At 38.2% G+C, this 7,909-nt stretch overlaps 1 pseudogene; it reads left to right on the forward strand.

Annotated features, from left to right (window-relative positions):
• Positions 1–7,909, forward strand: part of LOC136276842 (guanylate-binding protein 3-like) — a 41,025-nt pseudogene that overhangs the window by 923 nt on the left and 32,193 nt on the right.

The raw sequence follows: 7,909 nt of genomic DNA on the forward strand, positions 1-7,909 counted from the left end.
AAAACTGCTTTTTCGGCTTTAGGACTGCTCTTCTGGGCTGGACTTCAATAGATTCACTTACGACAATAGCATATCTTGCTTTAGTCGCACGTGCATGAATGTATGGGTGTGTCTCTTTTTCTGGCCTTCTTATGGCTATTTGCGCGGTTTTTTATTCTCTGTTTCTTCCTTTATGTATTCTACGAAGGGAAACTAATAACCATCCAAATCACTGTGAATCGACTCGAAAACCACACCGGTAAAAAGACGACTGAATCGAGGATAGCTACACGTCTTTTTCACTTACCTTCAGACACATTCAATTTAAAAAAATGCAACCTAAATTTCTCCATGTAAATCTTATATTTCTATTGGCTCCTTGCATCATAAGTCGTGTATCAAATTTGGTCTACCTGTGATCACGGCTGATAAATTCCTCTGTATGCCAATAAAAAAAGTTGGTATGACTGCTTGAAACATGATTTCAAAGAGCGATTTACAACTACTAGAGTTATAACAAAATTGATTGAAATATGTTGCATTACATTCCCTAAATTTAGGTTGTATCGATTGCTGGTCCATGTAGAAAAGGGAAGTCGTATATTTTGAGCGAAGCTTTCGATTGACCTGAGGTGTTTCCTCTCGGGCATCATTTTGATCCTGAAACCGTTGGAATCTGGATGTGGATAGTGCCTCAAAAAATGCGGGTAATTTCACGTTGATCTGGTAACTAAAATGCTTCATCCTTATCTTGCAGTTGCGTTACTGGACAAACAATGTAAGTGCTTGAAAGAAAACTTCAACTCCTCGATGTTCTCTGTATAGCTGTGACTGCATCTTGCTCATTTATTTACACGATTACTAAATTTTAATTGGCAAAAGCATAGCAGTTTTCGAACTCAATCAGCATTAAGGGTGCAGAACAGATATTTTGACGTGTATAGCAGGTTCCTATGGAAATAAAGTGTTTTTGAATGACTTTATTTATGGCTTATTCATGTCGAATTAAGCTGTTGAAGGGTCCTTGTAAAAAAGCTGAGGTGGGGACAGGGGGTCATCTTCTGCACTGTTGTGTCCGGTAATAGGCACTCAAAGAGGAAACTGATAAAAAGCTAAGAAGAATCACTCATGTAACATAGATTTTTCAAGAAAATTTGGTGTCCTCTGTCTTTTAGAGATATTGTGATAATCTCAAGTTTATGAAAGCTAAGAAATTTCAAAATTTGAAGTAACTATTACCCCAACTCTAACCAAAACCAAGTTGCGCTGCTTTAGCGGTCATTTCAGAATCAGAATTATTTCGCAAATTGCGCTTGTCCTACTGGCTCCTGCAATTTTGTTCATCTCTGAAAAATTTCTCGTGCTTTTTTCTACAAATGGCACTCAAATCATGTGATTGCCTGTACAATTGGATTGCAAACTTTATTTTGTTTTCCATGCATTAGCGTGTCATGTAACATTTTATTTATTATGCTTTCAGAGAAGAGCTGGAAACATGGCTTCAATAAAAAATACCAAAAAAACCTTCTGTCCATGTCTTCATCGTCATCAGTTGTTACATAACAAGTTTTATTTCTTATATATGTCCAAGCTCTTACTGAGCGCAATGAGAACACACATGTAATCATGAAATAGATGAGAGGAGTGTCATAGCTACTTTTTAGAAACACGACTTAGACCCACCACAGATTAGTTACTTTACTTTCCCTGCAGTTGACTGGTCGTTATGATGTTCATTTTGGTTTGCGACTGTCAGTCAAAGCGCGTTAAAAAAGACTGCGTTTTTGGCTTTTGAATTCCTCCTCTGGGCTGCATATTAATCTTGGAGACTCGTGCATCAGATTTGGTCCACCTGTCATTACGGCTGATAAATTCCCTTGTATGCCCATATAAAAAATCGGTGTGACTGTTTGAAACGTAATTTCAAGGAGTGATTTACAACTATCAGAGTTTTATCGATATTGATTAAAATATGTTTCATTACATTTCCTATGTGTAGGTCCCGTGTGTGTTGTATCGATGCCGGTCCATACTGAAAAGGGAATTCGTATATTTTGAGCGAAGCTTTCGATCAATCCTAGGTGTTCCCTCTCGAACATCATTTTGATCCTGAAACTGTTGGAATTTGGATGTGGATAGTTCCATAAAAAAATGCGGACGAGTTCACAGAAATTAGGTAATTAAAATGCTTCATCCATAACTTGCAGTTGCGTTACTGGCAAAACAACGTGAGTACTTGAAAGAAAACTTCAACTCTCGAGTTTCTCCCGGTAACTGCGGCTGTATCTTGCTCATTTGACACGATTACTAAATTTCAATAGGCAAAAGCATACCAGTTTTCGAACTCATTCAGCGTTAAGGGTGCAAGACAGATGACAGACAAGACAGATGTTTTGATGCGTAGACCAGGTTTCTATTGCAGTAAAATGTGTTTTAATGACTGTATTTAGGGCTTATTAATGTTTAATTAAGCTGTTGAAAGGTCTTTCTTAAAAAGGCTGAGGTGGGGGCAGGAGGGTCATTTTTGGCACTGCTGTGTCCGGCAATATGCAATTTAGGAGGAAACTTTTAAAAAAATTGAAGAATCACTCATGTAACATACATTTTTCAAGAAAATTTGGCACCCTTTTGCCTTTTAGAGACATTGAGATAATCTCAAGTTTATGAAAGCTAAGAAATGTCAAAATTTGAAATTACTATTACTCCCATTTCTATCCAAAACTAAGTTGCGCTGCTTTAGCGGTCATTTCAGAATAGCAAGTTACTGCTGCCTCCAAAACTAGTTAAATTGGAATCATCCCTTCACACCAGAGCTTGCACAACTTGAAACTGGCCATTTCTGTTTTTCAGGACTCCACTGGTAGGGAATGTACCGTGGTCTTATTAGACTCAGAGGGAATTGATGCAGTGATGGGAGAAGGTTTGGATGACAATCAGATATTTACTCTCTCTGTTTTGCAGGCTTCTGTTTTGATCTACAACTCAGCAGGAGTTCCCACCAGACATGACCTCAGTGGATTGGAGTATCCTTCACCAAGTACATCAGATTTTAGGGGGAGAGAGATAAGCGGAGGGGGGAAGGGAGTCTATAAATGAGGCATATTTCTGCGTGTACATAAAGGCTTGTATAAGTGAAATACAGGCTCGGTTGCGCAAAGTGTTCTCGCATGTTTTTTAACTAGTTCTTGAAGCCTATTCGTGAAAACCGTTGCAAGCACTGCAACTTTGACACGAACGATACCATTTTTTGATCACAAACCTTCCACTAAGCGTCGATGGAGGAGTAGGGCTTATTTCTCAAACAGAGAATGGTAGTTGACCTTACACTGGAAGGACTCTCATCTACCTCTTCAGTAAGCAAGAGTAAAACTTTAACCCTTTGACAAAAGAATTTTGTGCCCAAAAAGAGTACCAAGCTGAACAAAGAAGAAACAGAAAAGCTCTCGTTCGCGATAGATGAAACGAAAACAATTCTTAACATTCCACAGTTTTATTATGAAGTTGTCCCAACGAATAAGACTTTGCTCCAACGAAAGCAGTGTAAGCGCGAGCGACCCTCAAGAGGACACAGAATTCTTCCACAAGACTTTTCCATTCTTCATCTGGCTTCTCAGGGATGTTACTCAGTCCATTCCAACAGACTGCGGAGACATTAAGGAGTATTTCGTAACAAGGCAACTCATTTTGAAACGTTGGACAGAAATGACAAAAGAATTAATCAGACGCTTCCCTGAAAAACTCTTTGTCACAGCCGCAGAAATATTGATTATATCTTTGTTTTCTCGGAATAGACTCTTAGAGTTTTTTATATTAACAAAACACCCGAATGTTCGAGAACATGGTTTTGTTTCTTGGTTGTAACGTTTATTGTTTAACTTTTTAGAGATGTACTGGTTTCAGAAATGAAGGAAACTTGTCTTTTTTATATAACTATGTATATGTCTCTCTGCAAGTCCTCTTAACTCAGACGTTCTCTCAACTCGACCAAAAATAATGATAAAAGCTTTCTTTATTCTTTGCATGCAGTAATTGGATAAGTCTGCTCAGTTAATATACATATTGAATTTCCTTAAAACGTAGTCGTGTTCTATAAACAAAGAGGAACTGATTGACTGGTTTACCTTGATTACAGTGATCACTGATCACATTGTAATGTGCTCCATATCATGGGCGATGGGGATCTAAATCTTGTATTGACTCGTGATATAAACGTCTATATGAAAGAGATGACAGAGGATCATGGTTTTGTCAAAATAAAGTTCACCTGATCACCCTTAAAAGACTCTGTAATAGTCTTGTGACCCTTCCCCCCCTCATTAGCAACTAATTCGCAGTCAATTTTCCATAGTACCCCCTTCATACTCTGTTGGCAACGACTGATCCCCACTCCGTTCCCCGCTGAAAACCATCTTCCTTTCAGAATCCTTCCCTTCCACCCTAGGAGAAAATGACTGGTTCCTTATTACAACTACTTTTTAAACCAACCAGGTTTTCAAGGATCAAGGAATGGGACAGGCAGACCACACCCAACAAGTCGCTGAAAGCATTCCCTGGCTTCGAAGCCTTCAAACTGCCACCACCATCTGTAAATGAAGAGGCCATGAAAAACATCAACAGAAACAAAAGTCAGATCAACAGTGAGTTCTTCTCTGGGATAGAAAAGTTCAAGGTCTTGTTGAAAAGAACTCTTACTCCTAAGAACAGCTTCAACGACGGGGAACTTGTGACTGATGAAGGTAAAGGTTATTATTGCATCTTCGTTCAACTTTCATCTCCCGTGAGAGAGCAACTCGTAACTTCTCTCAGATTTCTATGCATTTTTCCGACGGAAATTACTGGTTTTGAAGACAAATTTCGAGGGATTAGCTTAATCTCAAAAATCTTAAGTCGCGGCTTACTTCTTGAATTATGGGAGTCACAATCTTATGCCATGTTTTTCAATTTTAGATTATTTCCTACACCTTTTGTCTACTGCATACTTTTCTAATTAAGTATGTCCTTAAACTTAAAGACAATTTTCATCCCTCGATGACCCACTCTATTTCCAGGTCTGGCTGCCTTGGTTAAATTTTACGTGCAGGCCATCAACACTCCTGGAGTGATTCCTAATCTCCAGTCAGCTTGGGACACATTTGTAGCAGATTAATGTTCTGAAGCAACGCACGAAGCCATGAATGCCTACAGCGCCGTCGTGCATTCAAAACTGTCCAATATCATGAACGTGCATTTGACCAAACAATTGGTCAGGTCCAAGCTAAAACAATCGGAATATCCTCTATTACAACCGAGAGGTACCTGAACGAACTGGCGGTAAGGAGTTTTACAAATTGCTTAAACATTCCTCATTCAGTACTTTGGAATAAAATGATACCAACAAACTTTTGCAAACTTCATCCATTGTTTCCCCAAAATTTTTGTGGGGATGAATAAAATTTTCGATATGTGGTAACATTCTAACAGGACAAACTCTTTATGATTTCACCGCTTAAGGTTACACATTTTCTGATGACTATTTTTCGTGCATATTTTCGCGTCAGATTGAGGCTACTGCTTGTTCATTTTATGGCGGCATCTACTGGACCTAACTCCACTAATAAGTGAAAAATATTTAGTAACTGTCTGGTTATACAACCATGAATGCCACGAAATAAAAGTTACAGTGCTTCCCAAAATTCATTGTTGGACTTACTGGGGAGAAATGTTCTTAAATTTCAATTTTTTTTTTGTACAAGTTACTTATAGGAACAACCAATAAATGTCCAGTTACTGTTTGGGAACTAACAACAGCACGGAAAGATGAACGCTGGTATTCACTGTGAATATAAAAGGTCTTTTTCTTTTTTTCTTGTATTTCTCAGTCGTTTGCTGACCGAGAGTATGTCACGTGGCAAACTTAGAATGATCAGTTTACGCGAGAGGCTTGTGACGCTCTCCTGAAGCACCTCAAAAAACAACACTTGGACCCAATCCTCGACCAGCTTCAAGGAAAGGAAGGCGCCAAAGTCATGTTCGATGACATTGTAGCAGGTTACAAAAAGATCGAGCAAGACTACATAGCTCGTGCCACTGGAGCTAAATGAGTTTGTGCTGCTGTGTTCTTCGAATTTCATCCGGTAAATAGACTTTTACTTGGAATTAAAAATTCAGACCAGAAATGAGACAAATTAATGAGTTAAAAGGTTTCTAATCTGTGTCTTACTTTTTCTCCATGACATTAAGTTTTACGGACAAAAAATATATATCAACCGAATTCAGTTCCTTTAATACAAGCACATAGCGATTCTTGGTCTTAGTAACTATTATGTAGCTACAAGAGAATATAACTTTGTAATCTCTTGGTAGTTACCACAAAGAAAACCAACAGAGAATGCATCGATGTAAACGAAAGTTCTACTTTCATCACAGGAAATTATGAGAGAAATGCAACACTACTTGGGCGTGCTGAAACAATTAAAGGACTTTGACAAGAGCTTGAGTCGAGAAATTGCCGCCAAAGCCTGTCAAGAGCAAGAGAAGATAAAACTTGAGGTACTGATGATGCAATTTTAATCGACTCATTTATCATATTACTATTTAACGGGAAAAAAATTAAGAATTATAAATGCCGGGAACGGAGAATAGGAAATGAAGAATAGGGAAAAGGGAAATGGGAAGAGGGAAGGAGAAAGGAAAATAGGGAAAGAAAAATGGAATAGGAATTTTTTGTTTACGTCGGCGGCTAAAGAAAAGGAACGGAAAATAACATCCGTTTTTCAACAAACTTAATCAACTGATTATTAAGAGAACAAGAGCTGATTGAAGTTCATGCTTTCTTTCTCTGTTCTTTGTCAAAAAACATTGCTGGATTAATTTATTTTTAATGGCAAGGACATAGAATTTCATCATGACATTTCGTTCTTATTTAAGGAGGAATACGAACGTTTACAACAAGAAAACCGTCAGCGCCATAAGGAAGTAAGACATTTTGAGTCAATGTCAGTATCTGAGAAACTGCACACCTACCCCTCCCCTAACTCAACAACAATCAAATGATAACAAGTTAGGGTTAATGTTGGGTCAGGGGAGGGGTAGGTGTGCAGTTGATCAAACTCTGACATTGATCTGACATTTCACAATCACTAAAGAATTCACTCCACGCTTCAAAAATAATCTACTATCGTCAAATCTATCATTTGACGATTTCCATTTGTCCAGATCACAAAAAGAGAATAAAGGAACAAAGAGGACCATTGACTGCTTTTTGTGAGTTTTGCCTACTCAGACGGAGGCGCTTAACATGCACGTCTTTGAATCCAGAAAGCACAGACACACGAATTTTATGGTGATAAATGTGGTGAAATCCAATTAAAGACGTAGAAAAGTAAGCCTTCTAAAAATGTGTGAGCACACTCATTCCTGGGAACTAGGTTTTGGAGTAACATCCGATTTGGTACCAGAGCAGGTGAAATAAAAACAAACAAAAGGCTGACATCTTGTCTAAACTAGTCCTGGTGCAGGGGCCGTCCTCTCTGCCTGCTTATTTTCTCTTGGTTCCATTCCAATGTAATTTTGTGATGTGTCAAATTAGATTCATTATTCCTTACTTTCTTTGTTATAAGAATATTACCTCATAAAAACTTTCACCTTCAAATGCCTGAAAATATGTCGTTAGTTTGAATCACGCTAGCGAGAATATATCCCTTTGGGTGTTTTCGAGAAAGATTTTTCAGTATTTTTACCAGAAATTCATTCTGAGTGAATGAGAGATTTGATGATTTTAGCACAGAGGTGAACAAGAGTAGATGCCATGATATTTTTCATCATGACTCTTTTTCCTGTCTGGTAATTAGATGGAAATGCTGCAGGCAAAACAGGAACAAGAAAAAAAGAGACTCCGTGAACAGATGGAAGCTGAAGCAGCGGTCCAACGACAACAAATGGAAAAAATAGT

Source organism: Pocillopora verrucosa, chromosome 3 (genome assembly GCF_036669915.1).
Source record: "Pocillopora verrucosa isolate sample1 chromosome 3, ASM3666991v2, whole genome shotgun sequence".
Taxonomy (NCBI): Eukaryota; Metazoa; Cnidaria; class Anthozoa; order Scleractinia; family Pocilloporidae; genus Pocillopora; species Pocillopora verrucosa.